Source organism: Dreissena polymorpha, chromosome 2 (assembly GCF_020536995.1).
Source record: "Dreissena polymorpha isolate Duluth1 chromosome 2, UMN_Dpol_1.0, whole genome shotgun sequence".
Classification (NCBI taxonomy): Eukaryota; Metazoa; Mollusca; class Bivalvia; order Myida; family Dreissenidae; genus Dreissena; species Dreissena polymorpha.
The window spans coordinates 111121180-111142908 of record NC_068356.1 but is presented as its reverse complement, the minus strand read 5'-3'; positions in this window follow the sequence as shown (position 1 = coordinate 111142908).

The following is a 21729-nucleotide window of genomic DNA, read 5'->3' as shown; positions in this document are numbered from 1 at the left end:
TTGAATAAAACTTAAGGTTTTTGGTCGAAAATGAATAAATATGACCGCTTCGGTCGATCTTCACCGCAGCTGACATTTGTGGACAATACTGACCACAACTGACCATTTCGGACAATACTAACTAAAATCTGAGCATTCTGGTGGAAATCGACCCAAAGAACCCCGTCGGGTAATCTAGATCTAACCTTAAAGTTTTAGTCATTTTTATTTCACCATTTCATTTTTAACATGACTTACAAAGGTGTGCGACATTTGTCGTTAATGTTGCGACATATATCGGCAGTTGAAATTTTTGCGACAGTTATCGTTTAAGTTGCGACATATATCGTCAGTAGGATTTGCGACATATATCGGTCCTTGCGACATTTATCGTCAACATTGCGAAAAATCTCGTAGCCTGCGACATATAAAAATAAATATGACCGCTTCGGTCGATCTTACGCAGCTGACATTTGTGGACAATACTGACCACAACTGACCATTTCGGACAATACTCACTAAAATCTGAGCATTCTGGTGGAAATCGACCCAAAGAACCCCGTCGGGTAATCTAGATCTAACCTTAAAGTTTTAGTCATTTTTACTTCACCATTTCATTTTTAACATGACTTACAAAGGTGTGCGACATTTGTCGTTAATGTTGCGACATATATCGGCAGTTGAAATTTTTGCGACAGTTATCGTTTAAGTTGCGACATATATCGTCAGTAGGATTTGCGACATATATCGGTCCTTGCGACATTTATCGTCAACGTTGCGACAAATCTCGTAGCCTGCGACATATAACGGCGATGCGACATTTAACGGCGCTACAACGAGTATTGATTAAATGTTGAGTATTTGGTTAAATATTGTTTTCACTCGGATTAGTTTTTATCCCCACGCTTTTTGAATAGCGTGGGGATATTGTGGTTATCTCCGCCGTCTGTCTGTCTGTCTGTCTGTCTGTCTGTCTGTCTGTCTGTCTGTCTGTCTGTCTGTCTGTCTGTCTGTCTGTCTGTCTGTCTGTCTGTCTGTCCGTCTTTCCGTCCGTCCGTCCGTCAGTCCGTCCGTCTGTCTGTCTGTCCTTCCGTCCTGGCCACTATCTCCTCCTACACTAAAAGCACTAAAAACTTGAAACTTACACACATGGTAGCTATGAGCATATGTGCGACCCTGCACTATTTGGAATTTTGATCTGGCCCCTGGGTCAAAAGTTATAGGGGTTGGGGTGGGGCCAGGTCAGAGATTTTCACTCATGTGTATGCCCCCAGTATGGTGCATTGGTCATAACTTTTGCAATATTGAAGATAGCAACTTGATATTTGGCATGCATGTGTATCTCATGGAGCTGCACATTTTGAGTGGTGAAAGGTCAAGGTCATCGTTCAAGTTCAAAGGTACAAAAAACAAATCAAAGGGAAGTAATAAGCTTTAAAGGGAGGTAAGTAATCAACCTGCCAAATGATACTTTTTTTACAAATAAATCAAAGCGGCGCAGGATGGGACATTGTGTTTTTGACAAACTCAATAGGTAAAAAAACAAATCCAAGGGAAGTAAAAAGCTTTAAAGGGAGGTAAGTAATGAACATGCCAAATTATATGTATTTTTTTAAATAAATCAAAGCGGCGCATGAGAGGACATTGTGTTTTTTACAAACACATCTCTTGTTATATGTTATTTTACATTAACGTCTTCATTTCTACACAGATTCACTTCCAATTAATACTGAACATCTCTTATGACAATACGGTCAATCTCAACTATGCATGGCCCCATTTATATATCAAAGTTCCGACTGGTTTAAGAAAAAAAATATGGGTACTTTGGATAATATTTTTATGTTCCATGGTGTAATAAATCATTTGTAACAGAATAATTAGAAGTTATATGTTGCCTATGTGAACTACAATAAAGCGTCATAGTTTTTGGTGAGGGATATTATTTGGTACAAACTAATTTAATTAATGTAAGAGGTAACATGATTAACATAATAAAAGCTATGTATATGCATGTATAATCTAGGGTAAAGATGGGAAATGTTATAAGCAAAGAAGAATCATTGTGCTTTATTGGGGTACGGCAAGGGGAATCACTCTCACCTGTTCTATTATCGATATATATGTATTTAAATAATATAGAATAATACTATATGAAGCACGGTTTTAATGGCATATATTTGTGTATATTTAACTAATTTTTATATCTTCATGCGAATAATTTTGTTATAATGGCAGAAACTAAGGATGAGCAGAAAAAGGGTCTGTTATTATTAGAACAGTACTGTGATAGATGGAAGCTAAATGTAAATTCTTCAAAGACAAAAACAACGATTTTTAAGAAAGGTGGTAGATTAAGAAAAAACAACAACTTTAACAAGAAATATCTTTAAGAAAGATATACGGCGTAAATAGTTTAATGAATGAGATCAAGTATAGCGAATGTCTTTTTCTGTGCAGTTCTTAGCTGCATCACACGCAGTACGGGATGTCACGGGGAGTTTTCGCGGCTTATTTTACATTATAACATATTGCTGGTCATACACCTATAGATACAAAACAGAAAACCAAAAGAAGAATGGAAGTGAAATTTAAACATATGAGTCAACCAGCCACACGAGAAGTATCCGTATTTATAGGCGCGTTCTTCGAACAAACCTGTTTTAGTGGTTTGTCGGGCATTGCTATTTGATTCGATTATTAACAGTATCAATTATCATCGTGCTAATGCTTAAAGTGATATTATAGGCATTTTGCACTGTTGAATTGAGCTGAAAAGAATTAACAGGTCAAAATAGTTAGTTAAAATGTGGTTACTGATTAATTATCTGCAACTCACCTTGCTACCAGTTGTTTATAAAAATATATTTTATATTCGATATTCTTACGTGACCCACCCAGTCCTGTAAGCTGAAATGATCCGTAAAACAATTTCGTGTCTTTGTGTCGTATGAACAAATCTGCACTAAAACTAAATTTAGGTTCAACTCGTAAACGCATGATCAGTTGTCAAACGAAAGTACGGTTGATATTCAAATGCATTATTTTTCTCTTTCTGGTATATTGTTTTAGTATGATGATGCTGCATTAATTAATATAAGTGTATATGAAGTAGAAACATCAAAAATAATCAACGGTTGCGATAGACACCTATAAACTGTTACATGCTCATAATATCACTTTAGTACATTAGGCAATATGGACGAATAATTATTGTTAAATTTATCAACAATAATATTTATCATTGTATTGTTGAAAACACATTAAGAATCTATTATTTACATACCATAATTATATTGCTGAATATCTTCATTTAACATATTTCTGGTCTAAAGAAAATTCCAGGTCACCTAGTTCACGGATAGCGTCTTTATTATATAACGATTATTTTACTGGCCGCCAACTCCGGTGATGACCTGTATATAAACTCTGAATGTCCGCGAATTGACCCGATATACCTCGCGGGTTGAAATGCAATGCTTTAAAGTGAGGCCTCGCTTCCATTGCTCTTTATACTTTTACATGTTAACATGTTGACAGGAATAAGGAAGTAAGTACTAAATATGAGAACATAGCCGTTTAAGTATAAACGCTCTTGCGCTGGTAATACTCTGAAAATAAAAGGTGTACGCACAAACTGTATTGATGTCGAGAATTGAGTGTAAAACTGTTCTATCTATTAAGCCTTTTCATTCGAGATAAAATTGTTTCATACAGTAAAACAGTGTTACAAAGACGCGGATATGTTTCCAATGTTCTGGTGGTATACTCAAATCAGCCAATGGAATAAATGAAGTGTATTCATTCGTACCTAGCCGCGGGAAATTTTATTGGAATTTTATTGGACACTTACAAAGGTCAGGCTAAGGTGAAAAGCTGGCTTATGCAGCTTACGCCGAAAAAAAAGATGACCTATTAGAAATTTTCTGTACTTTTTCTTAGCGCCCTACCGGTGAAATCGGAGGGGACTTATGGTTTGCACTCTGTCTGTCTGTCAGTTAGTCAGTCAGTCAGTCAGTCAGTCAGGCTGTCACACTTTACTTACTGAATCCTGCGATATTTTTAAAAGTTATTCATATTTGTTCATGAAACTTTAAACATGGAAATATGGCAATATGAAGATTATGCACGCCATTTCATTTTGCTCTTACGTCAAGAATTCTGGTTGCTATGGCAACAAATAAACTAGAAATATTGCTGAAAATGGCGGAGTTTCACCGGTAGGGGACTTTTATTGCTTGGCAATAGTCTTGTTTAGGTATGTTTTTACCGCTAGAGGATCTTTAACATCAAACTTTGAAACCTTTGCAGGTCAGGCATTAAAGGCAATTTATAAACTAGACTCATGTATGTTAAAATCCTTCAATATATGTTAAATTTAAACTTTACTTATTTGATAAGCTCATATTTCCTAGTTTGCATTATGGTTCTGTGGTGTGGTGATTAAACAAAAGAAGTCATTACAAAAAATTGCAAACGAATACTGAATGTAAAGAAACAGAATTACAATCATTTTGTTTATGGTGAACTAGAAAGAACTTCTCTCCGTACGATAACTGTAGTGTAACTGTATGCTCGAAGATGAGTATTACTTTGTTATTGTCCCCTACCGGTGAAACCGGTGGGGACTTATGGTTTGCGCTATGTCTGTCAGTCTGTCAGTCTTTCACACTTTTCTTGATCCTGCGATAATTTTAAAAGTTCTTCAGTTTTTTTTCATGAAACATGAAACATGGATAGATGGTAATATGGATATTATGCACGTCATTTCTGTTTGTTCCTACGTCAAGAATTCGTGTTGCTATGGCAACAAATAGACAATAAATATTGCTGAAAATAGTGGATTCTGCGATAACTTTAAAAGTTCTTATTATTTTTTTCATGAAACTTGAAACATGGATAGATGGCAATATAAAGATTAAGCACGTCATTTCATTTTGTTCTTACGTCAAGAATTCTGTTTGCTATGGCAACAAATAGACAATAAATATTGCTGAAAATGGTGGAGTTTCACGGGTAGGGGACTTAAATTGCTTGGCAATAGTCTTGTTGAATGTAAACTATAGCTGGAAATGGCGCGGCAGAGGCTGACGCGTATCCCCACGCCGCATGTTTGACCCAGGGGGCACCCCAGGGTTGGTAATGGGGCCATGCATAGTTGAAATTGACCGCATTGTCATAAGAGATGCCCAGTATCAATTGGAAGTGAATCGGTGTAGAAATGAAGAAATTAATGTAAAATAACATAAAACAAGAGATGTGTTTGTCAGAAACACAATGCCCCTCCTGCGTCGCTTTGATTTATTTATAATTTTGTTTATCTTTTGGCAGGTTCATTACTTACCTCCCTTCAAAGCTTATTACTTCCCTTGGATTTGTTTTTTACCTTTGACCTTGAAGGATGAACAAACACAATGCTCCATCCTGCGCCGCTTTGATATATTATTTTTTATATCATTTGGCAGGTTATTTACTTACCTCCCTTTAAAGCTTATTACTTCCCTTGGATTTGTTTTTTTTACCTTTGACCTTGAAGGATGACCTTGACCATAACCTTTTACCACTCATAATGTGCAGCTCCATGAGATACACATGCATGCCAAATATCAAGTTGCTATTTTCAATATTGCAAAAGTTATGACCAATGCACCAAACCGGGGCATAGCAATTAGTGAACATCTCTGACCCGGCCCCACCCAACCCCCATAACTTTTGACACTGAGGTCAGATCGAAATTTCGAATAGTGCACCGTCGCATATATTCTCATAGCTTCCATGTGTGTAAGTTTCAAGGTTCTAGTGCTAATAGTGTAGTAGATAATAGTGGCCAGGACGGACGGACGGACGGCGGAGATCACCACAATATCCCCACGATTTTCAAAAAGCGTTGGGATAATTATACAGAAATACAAAAATTTATATTGATTAGTACTTTTGGAAAGAGCCATAGACAGTCCAACCTGCCCGAACGACCGCCTGTTAATAGCGACCAACAGTCAATAACGACCACACCGATTTCCTCCCGAACGACTTCGCTATATATTGAACCTGCGAGTAAAGCCCACCTGCGAACAAAGACCAAAGACCGCCCTTTTACATTCCCAAAAGTCCATTTTGATAGCTTACAACGACCACTGCAATCATAAAAATCAACGATTTTGCAACTTTAAAAAAAAATGGCCGCCATGACGCTGTGTAGTCACGTGATACACATCTTATCAGTGGACTCGTCGGTCGCTATGGAAATATTGGCAAGTGACAGTTTATTGCACTCGATAGCTGTTGTTTGTTTTTTTAACACGCATTGCTAATTGGTAGTCGCCTGCTTCTGTTATGCATTTGACAGTTTGTCAAAAGTGTAAAAATATTGCCTTTGTTTTAAAGTGACTCGCGATTAATGTACTAAAGGCTGAAAATATCAAAGACAAGTTTGGGGCTTTTATCAACTCATTGAGAAAATTAACGTTTTTATATCAATAACGATGCCTGAAATACAAACATTTTGATAGCCATTCCCTTCTTACATTTCTCCTTGATAAGACGTGCATAGATTATAGACAAGTAATCAGTTCAATTTAACCATCATGGCTTCCAAGCGTAAGTTCTTGATGTTGGAAGAACGCGTTGCGGTCATCAGTTTGTTAGTTAAAGGACACAGTTGCAGACGAGTGGCTAGTGATCTTGGTGTAGGCAAAACTCAAATCCAGAACATTCTAAATTACATGTACATATACATGTATGTCAATAATCAGTCCAGATCTAATATTTTTTTTCGGTTTTGTCGGACCTAGACCGATTGGGGTCATGAAAGACCGATTGAAAATCCCAAACAGTCGGTCCGATTCTGTGTGCTAAAATTCCCATGTCATGAAATCGATTACACAGTGCACATGCTAGCATTACCCTTATTACATTCTTATCTCGATTAGGTGTGATAAACCATTCACTGCAGTCTCTAAACCGGTCAGGATCAGTTTATTGCGTGTCAGCCGACTAGTATCAGAGTATGACCCCAAGCAGTGAAAATTCGCGCGGTTGTGTATTAGTCATGCGTGAATAACCCCGTGTCAATATCAATCTATAATTTCACTGGCTTATACCTAGCACACTAATCGGTCCGTAATGTGTACTAGTCCACGATAAAATCGTTGACAGTTACTTCGGAGATGAAAACTTCAATGTTCATAATCCTCGTGGAAAGTGTGCATTTCATGCATGATACAGTAAACTTTCATATAATCAAAGAAGAAAATCGGATATTCTGCAATAATTCATATATTGTGGGCGGACCATATACACTGAAAACACGCGCTGTAACTAAACAAAACATGCCGATACATTTTCACCAGCGTAATAATCCGGCAATAAATAAATGAAAGTTGCGGATCTGATTGACAGAACAGCCGAAAGTTATTTTTATGGGCGGAACTTCACATAAAATAGTACACAAAAAAATAATATACATTGTATAAATCTTAAGTAAAAATCGTGTTAGAATCAAAATAATTCGTGTACTTTATTGTTTGTTGTTGAATAACTCACGACCGGAAGTTTAGATGCGTGGTTTCAAATCACTCGTGCTTCGCACTCGTGATTTAATCCCTACCTATCTTAACTATCGACCGTGGGTTATTTGACAACAATCTATAACGTACACGAATTATTTCTCAACTATTTGGTTTTGTTGTTGCCAGTATCCAACCTACACACAGACATTTGTTAGGTTCAGTGCATGTATGTAAGCTGTTCCTGAGTCGACAACGATTTAAAACATCGGTATAGACTTACACAGATAAATAATATTGACAACGATGAAAAAAAGTCAGATACAACAGCACACGAAACAACAATAAAAGAGAAAAAAATCATAAAACCAATTGAGAAAACTCGTATGTTCCGTTTAAAAAAAATGCCAAAGGCAATTAAACTTGTACATTTATTATACCACCTTCATGAATGGCAAAATCAATGGTATATATGTTAAATAATTTGTCATGATTTCGGAAATAAATTTTCGGACACTTTTTCCCCATTTAAATCCAGACCAATTGATGTTGCGGGAAAATATGATCCCTGTCAATAATTATTTATAAATGTATATGATCAATGAAATAAATAATAAAAACATAAGGGAATGGAAATAATAAAAACAAAACTGTGTGTTCAATCCTTTATTTATTATACATGCATAAGTGTTCAAACATTTAAACAAAAGAGCACATACATAGATAAGGCACCTGTTAAAATACTACTGGCATATTTTGCAAAGTTTCAATGGACCCTGGGAATAAAGACCACCTGTGAACAAAGACCACAAGAACATAATCCCTTGAGTTATCTTTATAGACAGGTTAGACTGTATGTTTAAATTTGTTGTATTAATGAAATCGACTACTGATCGAACGAGTTACAATATTGCATTTAATGTGACCAAAGAAATTAAACTACGAAATTTGTTTAATCTTAATTATGATTATTCTTCGACCATTAGAACACATTCGTTCAGAACTATTAAATGCAGATTTATGGTGATAACAATGATTGTCCTCTAGCTTATTTTTGTAAGTAAATGAAAATGTACTATATTTGTATTCAATTAACTAGTCACTTGACCACTCGTTTGTTATAAACATAACCTGGGGCCGGTTTAATGAGAGCGACCATGGTCGGGCGACTATGGTTGTACCAGCGAATAATCGTCGTGCGACGATAACCGGGTTTAATGGAGAGCGACGATCGTCAGTCGACCGCACGTTGTTCGAAATATTGTCGAGCGACCGCAGTCCATCCCTCACACCACGACTGCTCGTCCCTTGACGATTTGTCGGAACCCAAAACCCGTGAAAGGAGACTTCCAGACAATCTGCCTGCGACGGTACCAAGATCGTCCGGGCACCTGTAGGACAATCCCAGATAGTCTGCGACGGTTTCAGAAGGTCTCCCAGACCAGCTGGGCACCTGCAGGAGACTCCAAGACAGTCTGTAACGGTGCCAAGACCATCTGCAGAAGACACCCAAAAAGTGCAAGATAGTCTGCCAGACCGTCGGGACACCTAAAGGAGACTCCTAGACAGTCTGAGACGGTGCCATAGAGTCTTAAGGACCGGCGAGGCACCTGCAGGAGACTCCCAGACAGTGTGCGACGGTGCCAGTATCCAAGACGGGCGGCGCACCTGTAGGACTCTCCCAGACAGTCTTCGACGGTTACAAGACCGTTTGGGCACCTACAAAAGACTCCCAAACAGTGCAAGACTGTCTGCCAGACCGTCGGGGCACCTAAAGGAGACACCCAGACAGTCTGCGACGGTGCCAAACAATCTCTCAGACCGGCGGGCAACTGTAGGAAACTCCCAGACAGTCTCCGACGGTGCCAAGAACGTATGTGCACCTGAAGGAGATTCCAAAACAGTCTTCGACGGAGTGAGAGACCGTTTGGCACTGTTACAGACTGTCTGGGAGTCTCTTGAAGTTGCCCAGACGGTCTTGGCACGTCTCAGAAAGTATGGGAGTCTCTTGCATGTGCCCGTCGTTCTGGGAGACTGTCCGGCACCATTGCAGACAGTCTGGGAATCTCATGCATGTGTTCTTACGGTTTTGGCACCGTCGCGGACTGTCTGGGAGTCTCCTGCTGGTGCTCCGCCGGTCTGGGAGACTGTCTTGCACCGTCGCAGACTGTCTGGGAGTCTTCTTCAGGTGTCCAGACGGTATTGGCACCTTCGCAAACTGTCTGGAAGTCTCCTGTAGGTGTCCGCCGGTCTCGGAGACTGTCTGGCACCGTTGCTGACTGTCTATGAGTTTCCTGCAGGTGCCCAGACAGTCTTGGCATCGTCGCAGACTGTATGGTAGTTTCCTGCAGGTACTCCGCCGGTCTTGGAGACTGTCTTGCATCGTCGCAGACTGTCTGGAAGTCTCCTGATGGTACCTTGAACTCGACAAGTGGTCAGTCATGTGCATTTCTCTTTATGTCCCGTATCTTGTTATGCCCTCGGTAGGGTGGCATATAGCAGTTGAATTGTCCGTCAGTCCGTCAGTCTGTCCGTCCGTCCGAAAACGTTAACATTGCCCATAACTTTTGCAATATTGAAGATAGCAACTTGATATTTGGCATGCATGTGTATCTTATGGAGCTGCACATTTTCAGAGGTGAAAGGTCAAGGTCATCCTTCAAGGTCAAAGCTAAAACATATGGCTTCAAAGTGGCGCAGTAGGGGGCATTGTGTTTCTGACAAACACATCTCTTGTTTGTACATGTGTCTGCTGTCCTCAACGTCACCCCACACGCGTTTTCATGGCTGCCACCATCTCCTGCCAACTTTTCCCGCTTGTTTGCCTCGGTTACCAATGGCTCTTGCTTTCCTTCCAGCAGTTTCTTGTTCTCGATAACAATCTCTAAAAGGATATCTTTCTCTTTTTTGGACCACGAATGGTACTGAATCGAATCGTTGCTGTCTTCGTCTTCCATTTTGCACGTGTATTTTCGCCTTCGGATGTTAATGACGGAAGTAGTACTTTTCCTAAAAATAGCGACTACCGAGACCGCAGTGGACTGACCACACCGTCGTGCGACCATAGTCGCGGCAACTTGCTCCTTGAACGCGACAAGTGGTCAGTTGGCAGCCGACGAGCGTTGGTCGACCACACAGTCATCCGACTTCAGTCGGGTTTTTGTAGTTTTTCATTAAACCGGACTCTAAATGTGCTGTATACTCATGGGCAATTGTCTACTGTATAAAAAATCAACTGTTAAATTGTTTAAGGTTTTATAAAATATAGTTTATCTCCGTGGACTTCTTTGTGTAATAGCCACTATGCAACCAAATCACGTTGCGTAACGATTCACACTGAAGAGGTGACTATAACGCAATTAAGTCAACAACTCTTTCAAAATCTATATATTTTCCAGTTTCCGGTCGAGTGTGGTGTTGGATAATCAGACTTTCAGTAAAATGACGGATCTTGGTCGACGACCACAAGAAAGGACAAGATATGTGTTTGTCCGAAACATCTATTTCGCCTTTGAAATAAAATTACAATACATCATTTAACAGGTTTAGAAATTATCTCCCTTATAAAGCTTATTACTTCCATTGGATTGTATTTTTTTACTTTTGACCTTGAAGGATGTCCTTGACCTTTCACCACTCAAAAATGTGCAGCTTCATGAGATACACATGCATGCCAAATATCAAGTTGCTATCTTCAAAATTGCAAAAGTTATGCTAAGGTTAAAGTTTTTGGACACACACAATGAATGACTGACTGAGACAGTGACAGACAGACAGGCCATAAACAATATACCCCCGAGCTTTCGATCCGGGGGCATAAAAGCAGCATCGGGCAAACACGTGCAGCGACAATGAGTACGAACTTCCTAAAACATTGTCGGACTTCGAGCTTCTCTCCCTTGATAATCAACTGGCTATACTGTTCCAGGAAATGAAATAAAGTTGACAGTTTTCTCAACTTAGTAAATAAAGTTAACACAAGTGAACTAACAATGTCTGAACACGATCGTCGAATTAAGCTGCTAGAGTTAAAAATAAAACAGATACCGAAGCTAGATGGCGCCATAATCAGCTTCTGATAAACGGTATTTGGGAGGACAATTGTCTCTACAACATATCAACTATCTTGAGAGCTCGACCCCTGTCCTCCTATCCCTCGACCACACAGGATGGGAAAATTCCGATACGGCTCCACGAGACCTGTTATTATATAGTGTTTAGACTTTCGTGACACTGAGCACGAATGCTCTTGAATGCCAGAAAGCTCCGCGGGAAACATTTTTATATAAATATAGACTAACCGCCCGAAATTGTTTGATACACGTAAGCGATGTTGGCCACAGTACAATCGCCTACGCCACAAACACCAAGGTGAGCATTGTTTATCAAGCCACAATTATACAGGATGGACGCGTTGCAGTCGATTCTTTTCCATACTGGGAGACCATCATGCATGGCAGCCGTGTAACAACAAATGTGTGTTTACAAACACACAGTATGCCCCAGCTAGCTATGTTAATAAATCATATACACGGCCAGCAATGCCACAAGTTTCTCGTGTCCAGTCCAGTTACCTCAAACAAATCTGTTTTGCAAGACCGTAACAATCGAAATGCATCCATTTTACTTGTCTTCCTAGCTCTAGATGCGAACAGCAGAGTATCGCCACTAAAATATTTAATTCTTCAGACGTCGGGATCAAAAAGTTATTGAAGGAAACCGGTCCAAAAATACGTGGCTACGTACGTGACGTTCGAGAAAGTGAATAAGTGAATGTACACATATCATTTTCTCTTAAAGTACTGACACACGTGTACAGTAAAATAAAACTAAAATCACGATTAGTTTTTTTTTTCTGGCGCCGTTTCCTTCTCTGATGATTGACTTATTACTAACATAATTTAATCCCCCCCCCCCCCGTTTTGAAACTGACTTCCTTTTAAGCTCATTTTGGGACCTGACTTCCGAATGACACACAGCTCTGTAAAAAGGTCTTTTTAAAATTTAATATTGCAATAAACAAATTATCCATTGATAGGCATATTCTATGCAAGCGTGTTTTAAATCGCCGTAGGTATTCCGAATCGCAATAATGGCAGTATTTGGTCTCAACAACCTCTCAATAATATTGAACCGGCCTTTACCCGTGTCTGTTTTTCATTACACTTATATTGCACGTATATGTACGGCGGCATAAAGGGGACATAGGAAATATTGTATTTAACTACGTCATAGCTATGACGTGCGCACGTCATAGAGACTGTTAAATTAAATATTGCCTATGTCCCCTTTATGCCACCGTATATATTTCATTGTTTTGTATGTTTAAGATAGATCTTTAGCTGTTGTTGACCAGAAGTGGTGGACCAATCTACCAAGCCACTTAAAAATCATTTATAATGATGGCTGTTTTAGATCAAGACTTAAAACTCATTTGTTCAATCTTTTTCACGGATAACCAATGTGCAGTGTTTGTGAAGCGCAATAGAATATTTTTATAATAATTTTTGCGCTATATAAGTGGCATGTATTTGTATTTGTATTTTACTTGCGTGGTACTGCGACGTTCTCTTGTTTGTTTATTGGTGAGTTTTCAAAATGCGATTAAAAGGAAGCCAATTCCAAAACGGGGGTTACACCAATTTGTTTGCAATAAATTAGTTATCAGAGATGAAACGGCGTTTGGGAAAATGAAATGATTATGATTGTAGTTATATCGTTCAGTGTACACGTTTGTCAATACTGTGTATTATAATAGAAAATGATATTTGTACATCCACTTTCTCGAACATCACGTAAGAAGACAACATATTTGTGGACGGGTTTCCTTCAATAACTTTTTTTACCCCGACGTCTAAGATCTTGAAACAAAAAAACCGAAGGAAGTACAAACACTTAGAGCCGAAAGAACGTATTCATTTAAAATAAATATAAATACAAAGTGATTTACCCGACGAAAATATTCGCTACTCCTTCACGTTAAACACAAAAAGGACGTCACATTGGAAGTAAATTCCAACTAACCTCATTTAAACTCGGTAAGATCCCGTATACGCCCCCTCTCCTGAACTAAACCCAAAATAACAATAAAGAAATTTATCAGGCATTATACTAAGCTGAAAAGGCGACCCATTTAATTTTTAATTCTGTGCAAAACAACAACAACAACAACAAGAAACACATGCCTCCAAAGTAATTTTATTTATTCACAATTCAAGTCTTTCGCACGCCTTTAACTTTTAAAGGGACCTTTTCACGTTTTGTAAATTTTGTAACAACTACGGGGATTGCTTGTATTAAGTATAAAAAACATCGCTCACTGTAACAGCACGGTTGGCCGAGTGGTCTAAGCCCTAGACTTTTACTCCAGGGGTCAGTGGTTCGCGCCCAGTTAATGATTACGTTTGTTCTTTCTTGAATGTTCTTGTTGTTGTTTTGTATTGGAGCTTTTTAGATCCAATGTTGACATTTATGAACATTAAGCATTTAATGACAAATTTCAATATCTGCCAAAATCTGTGAAGTCCATCCTTTAAAGCCATGTACACTGAACATAAACGAATATTTTGTAATATATTTAAAAATAATGTTAACACATAAAAAATCGAAGTTTCTTAGATTTAACAAGATACAAAATGCTCTTTTTATTGTTGTTTTTTGCGTTACAATATATTCAACACATGATCATGTACCAAGTTAGTGTTCGAGTGTCGTATGAATAGATATAGTTTCGGGAAATTAAAATGGAATTTATTGTGCCACAAATTAACAAAATGATCATTTTGTGACTCGTTTAATCTATGTTATCATACCACATCTAGCATTTTAATTTTGGCTATTGTATAAGGAACATTGATGTTTTATGAGTTAACTTGATTTCTTTGAAATATTGAACAACATATTCGTTGTTTTTGAGTATTTATGCTACTTTAAAGTATGAATTTACCTTTTAATTGTTAAATGCCTTACCTCAATCGGATGAGCAATAGCCAATTAGCCATATCACTTTCTGAAATGGTCAGAAGTGGGTGGAGTAAAGTCAAATACAAATTCCTCATATAAGCATTCTATGATAAGTTTGGAACAATATGCAGAACTAAAATAACATATACTTAAGTGATACATGAACAATTTCAATTGAAATCTTTCAAAAAGAGTTAATAATCACATGTTTTCACCTTATAAACCACTTTTTTCTTGGGCGTTGTAAGTCCTTATTTTCTTATTTTGTTCATGAATCCATTGACACCAGCTGGAACCTACACTACTGTGGAAGATAATGTTAGAGTATTATTAAAAATAACGCAATAGAAACACTGAAAAAAATATCCTTTCTTGTAAGAAAAAATGTAAACAACTTGAGTCTAAAAATAGTAGGACAAAGTATGGTTGACCAGAAAGACAAATATAAATTTGATTGATTTTTTTTTTTGGAAACAGTGTTCAACATCACTTTAACAAACACATTTATACATCATTATCTATATATTATTAACATACGCTGTAAAATTAAAGGGATTTTATTAAAATGTTCTCAATATTTCTGTATCCTCCATATTTTATTTTATTTTAATTATCTTTTCTGGCCCACCATACTTTTTCAAGTGTACTATTTGTTGACTCGAGTTGTTTACATTTTTTTCTTGCACAAATGTATCCTTTTTTTCAGTGTTTCTATTGTGTTATATTTAATAATACTCTAACATTATCTTCTACAGTAGTGTAGGTTTCAGCTGGTGTCAATGGATTTATGAACAAAATTAGAAAATAAGGACATACAACGCCAAAGAAAAAGGTGGTTTATAAGGTGAAAACATGTGATTATTTACTCTTTTCGAAAGATTTCATTAGAACTGGTTCATGTATCACTGAAGTATATGTTATTTTTATTGTGCACATTGTTCCAAACTTTATATAGAATGTTAATATAAGGAATTATTGTTTTACATCACTCCACCCACTTCTGACCATTTCAGAAAGTGATACGTCCTTAATTTAGCTACGACATGCTGTAAAACACACTCATTCTCTTTCAAAACCGACACTATGCACGCAATGCAATCGATAATTTTTATTGTTCACGGTCTCAAATGATGTCGCAAAGACCCGTATGTTAAAAAGCGCAGTGGCGTAGCCATTAATATTCTACACTAATCCGCAAATGCGGCTTCCATTAAGATACAAACATATACAATTAGTTCTAAGTTTAAAAGTTTAAAACAATGTACAACGCGCGTGTGCAAAACTTAAATACACGATGATTGTTTTGCGTGCAACATATTCCAATTGTTTTTATATTTGCTTCACTTATGCTGGCGAAAATCATTCCTTACATTGGTGCTTATTATAAATTGTGACAAATGTGTGTGCGGTCTAAGATTATTAATACGACTTATATATACTATTGATTGTTAAATAATTTCTAACATGATGTTGATGTATTACTATATGACTATAACAACGTGTATGATTCATAGGAATACCAATGACTTTTATGATTGTGATTACGATGATGATGATGATGATGGTGATGATGATGATGATGGTGGTGGTGGTGGTGATGATGATGATGATGATGATGATGATGATTGATGATGATGATGATGATGATGATGATGATGATGATGATGATGATGATGATGATGATGATGATGATGATGATGATGATGATAGTTGTGATGATGATGATGATGATGATGATGATGATGATGATGATGATGATGATGATGATGATGATGATGTGATGATGATGATGTGATGATGATGATGATGATGATGATGATGATGATGATGATGATGATGATGATGATGATGATGATGATGATGATGATGATGATAGTTGTGATGATGATGATGATGATGATGATGATGATGATGATGATGATGATGATGATGATGATGATGATGATGATGATGATGATGGTGATAGTTGTGATGATGATGATGATGATGATGATGATGATGATGATGATGATGATGATGATGATGATGATGATGATGACCATGATTCTAATGCTGATGCTATTATTATTATTATTATTATTTATTTTTATATTTTATTTTTATTATTATTATAAAATCACACATTTTCTTTTTTAAACCTATGTTGATTGTCTCCTTTACCATATTTCGAAATAAAACTTACACAAATCAATGTTTCTTTAAAGATATTAAGTGATTTACACTGCTTGTATGATTTCCCTCTTTACCAAGAAATGTACCACACTTGAACCGGAAACATAATGTGTACTTTGTACTTGTACTTAGTATATCGTGTTGTATTAGTGTATGCCTAGCCGAAATAAAGTTTTGCTCTGTTCTAAGTCTTTACGGAGATATTAAACTGGTCCGTGCCTAACTCACTGCCTTAATACCAAACCATGGGATTAAAATCAATTACAAATATATTTTCTTATTTATTTTTTGAAGTGAGCATCTTTCTTCAAAGGAAATAATACTATTGTTACTAAAGTTATTAAATATGAAAATAATAAATAAAATAAAAAATGATCTCATCTTTTGAAGAACGTGTTGTTTTTAAGAAAGTGGTTATCGTTAACCTCTTTGGTCACCGAGCAAAAAAAATACAATGAAGCAAAAGTCAAATGCAATATTAATTAATCGTTGCGAATTATACTGCAACAGGACGTATTGTACAGATCAAGTATATTATAAAATATTGCATTTATTAATTTGATAAACAAAAAACAACGCAGTATGGTGAAATGAACATACGTTGACAAATCAACGTTCGAGACATGAAGCGGTTAAATTATTTATTTAATAGTCCGTATTAATACAAATAGCTGGTACATAACGCAGTATTTCTATGTTAATCAATCATGAAGTGTTTGGATACGTTTTGTCATTTCTTGTAAGAGATATGACCGACTGTTCCTGGTCCTGGTCATTCAGATTACCATCCGTAATAACCTCAGGCTAAGTGTCGGTTATCCCAAGTGCTAACCGTTTCCATAAAATTCCTTCCCACGCCCGCTTTGTATCAGGACCATAACGGTTAATAAATGCTTTCGGACGGTCGGCTTCGGCGCTCCTTCGAGGTCTGGTCGACCGTTTCCACCCTCCAACGAATTCCCAACCTCTTTTGGATTTTGCATGTTGGCTTTTCCGCATTCTGTTCAAAATAGTGAAAATATTTCGCCTAAAATTGGAGCCAGATAAGTCATCATCCGTATTCCATTTAAACGACTCCCAACCTCGCTTATGCTCATATTTAATGGGATACAGAACGGATGGAGGAATTGATACCAACCGGCGATATCCGTCAAACATTTCAGCAATTGACTTGCGTTTACCTTTTATTAAAAAACCGTCAGTATCAATAATGTTGACACCTTCGTTGTTAACGCTATCAATTGCTCTATTTATATGCCCGTTTTGTTTCAATGTTAACAGTTCCAAAGGCCGTTTTTCCATCAGCCCAGTTTCACTCACACCCTTGTAATGTTGATAACCATAAGAACTGGCGTCACCATACGTGGCAGGAATAAAACCACGTTTCCATCCTAGCGTTTCCCATCCTCTTTTACTATCTGTCGACATATCTTCTAACTCTTCGGTAACTTTCGGATCATAACCTTGTTTCATCAATCTATCCAAAGAGCGACTGGGCGAAACGAAACTCGTCTTTAGTGGATCATACGTTGAAACCTTCGGCTTTTCATTTGTTGGACATATGAAATTCGCACTATATAGCAAAGGGTCGTTCAATCCGCAATCGAATTTCTCCCGACCGTCTTCCGCCTCCCATTGTCGTTTGCTCAAATCTAATATTACTTCCGGGATCTCACTTTCTTTATTACTCAGGTAAAGCGGCATTCCCTCGTCATCATACCCAATCTGATCTATCATCCATTTCTGATTCATGCTGCCAGACTGAACTGGTACATTTACAACGCTTTCTTTGCTTCTTTTCCCCGCTCGAACGTATTCCATATACCTTTCCCTGATCTCCGGAATTTGCCACATTTCTCGGACCATTTCCAACGCCCGCTTGAGAACAGGGTGTCCAACAAGAGCAGAAATTTCGTCACTGATGACCTCCCAACCACGCTTACGCGGGGGCTTTTCGTCCAAAACGAATGCAATATCTTCCCAACCTCTTTTGACATTTGTTTTATCCGTGTTTCTTGAATACAGCGCTAGTTCGCTACCATATTCCTGCCGGTAAGGATCGCTCAACGAATTCACGTATTTTTCATCAAAATGTTTTCGTGGATCGTAGTTTTTAAATCGATTGTCGACAATGAATTCATCGGAATCAGTCGAGAGATCTGCGTTTTGTAACGTCTTTAGTATCACGCGTTCTCCTACGAAGGAAACCAAAGCCATAACAATATAAATAAAGATGTTGTTTTGTGGGTCTGGAAAGTCCACTGAATTTGTAATTGATCTAATTGAAAATGAACAATTTATTCACTTTTGAGGGGTAGAAAAAAACACGAGCATACATAAGTGTATGTAAAAAGAGGTTTTGCCAAAAAGTAATATGTAATAATTTAAATTCAAAAAGTAATTCTGATTAGTAAATTTTATATAAATAAATAATCACTTCAATTGTATATGTTGAATGTATCCTAGTGTATTTAATGTACAGCTGTAATAAAGCTGTGAATAACAGCCGAAATATACAATTTAATAAACAAATTGATACAAACAAATAATCGGCAAAAACATAAAACATAAAATAAATATAACAAACTCGATTTTTGTCTAAATAATTAATATTTTATGTTTTTCACGTATTAAAAGTCAGTAACAACTCGACTACATCGCCAATTTCAATAGACGTTGCATTATTAATATTCATTAATTGAGCAGTATGCAACATACATGTATATATGTTGATAGCATGGACATGAATAAGGTTACAATTACATATATAAATTTTATGAATACGTTGTGAAATATACATTTTAGGAAAAGCACACAACAACACACATTCGTCAAAATTTTAAAGAAAAATCATTCAAAGAATCTCTTAACAATTGGAATATTTTTCCTTTATTTAAAGATATATCGACACACATTCATGTGTCAAACATACCACATGTCTAAATACTGTATTATCAAATTATAATATTCAAGAAGTACCTGCATGACTTGATTGAAGTAGGAACCCGTAAACGACAGATATGGCAAGGAAACAGGATAATCTGAAGCACAAGAACACATCACTGTGTACCCAGGTGAACAGGAATACTGTGTACCTAGGTGGACAGATAGGGTATGAATACGTTTTTGCATTTTGTCCCGAATCGTCAGGAAATCGGTCGCTACAATTAAATAAATGTACAAAGAGGCTTATGAAGTTAATACGCATATGTGCTTTCGATATAAGTTTGTTTAAAATTTTATTATTGATATTATTCGTATCTTGAAAGTGGTCATACTTCACGCATTTGATAATGTAACCAATATGCATGGCAGTATTTTACGAATGAACAAAATGAATGTTGCACTTTATGTGTTTTAAGTCGTAAAACAGTTACCATGCCTGAAACATGTGTTTTTCCCAATCTGTATATTTGTTGCATTTTTTGATGGATTCATTAACATTTTAAAGCACCTAATAGAAATACAGAGGATAAATGTGAATAATTGAAATACACCTGTTTTTATAAAGACTGTGCGAAATTATATGTTTAATATCACAAATGTTAAGATTGCTATTCTCTGAAATCCTTATAGCAGAACAGACTATTGAATTTTCTATTTGGAGATACACTCATTCGTCATAAACATTACACTAAAATACTGTTTGATTTTATCTTAGATTATATCAATTTAACTTTTGTTGAAAATCTTTGTTAAAATGCACAAGGGGTTTTCTTTTACGTTAATCTTGAAAGTGGCGAATAATGAAATCTAGTGGTTTTTTTTAAATAATATTGTGATATCATGTTATAGTAGTCAATTTATACCTCAGATGATGATAATCGTTCAGCCGAACGAAGCAAAAATAGTATAAAATACATTATTAAACATAATTGGTATAGCACAACCAAACTGTAGCATTTGGATATTTATGATAAATGGGAAACGTAATATCGGTAAGGTATATCCGTCGTGTATCCTATTATACCTTCTCCTAATTTAGTTCTTAATTTTAAACCCTGCACATGTCATCGCTTACGGTAATACATACCATTTTTTGTTCATCTGATACCTCGCGCAATCAATCGAGTCTTAAAGCATCCATTAAAAGGTTCCATTTCATTTAACAACGTTTTGTTGACCAGATTTGTAATCGTCATAGATAGTTCACAGGGGACCCTCTACGCCAACACTGATTGTGATTGCGATGTTTTAGTATTGAATTTGTTAAATGGAACATTTAAAATCGTATGATGTAACAAGATTCCAGATATTTTTTCCTGATGAATTGTATCACGTTCCAATAAATAAATCGTGCATTCCTATTCTTATTGAGACAAATGCACCATATGGTCATTAAAATTTAAAACATATAAGTCAGCGTTTATGTCGTTGACATAAATATTCAAGCGCGTATCGGTCAAATTAAAAAAAGAGTAATGTCGCCGCAGACGCTTCTTACTCACCAATCATAACTACATTTATTTCACCGTATGAACGTTGACCATATCAAACACGCATGCAGCTAAGTAAAAGATAGATACCAAAAAGTGTAACAGTAAAATTATCAAAGAGTACAGTATTATAGTGCATCATTCAAACGTTTCCCTGTGTCAAACATGTATTGTTTGTGGTTCCCTTTGTAAGAAAGACATTGTATGATTCTCACGTGAAAAAAGTAAAAGATGCGAGTGGAAAAATGACTTGGAAGGGGGGAGTTTATAAACATCAGCGCTTTATATTTCGATGTGTTTGTGTTTTTTAAAACCTTATTATTTCTCCGATAAATGACTTCTGGAAAGTATTTGTTTTATTTGACGAAAACAATTAACTGGGTCAATAATTACTCTCATGTTTTCAAAACTCACCAAAATTATGCTTGCAGTCAAATGTGTTTTAATTGTACCTACAAACGAATATTTATATACCTATTTAACTATCTGACGAGAAATTTATGACCAGTGCAATTGTTATGAAAAACTGAAACGGTTGAATAACATATATTAAACATTCGCTGTGTACAATTCAATCACTTCGAAGTGAAACATTCAGATGACTTCCTATGGAATAGGATAATTTATCAATTTACTTTAGTCTGACGACGAGCAATAATAACGTATTATCGACT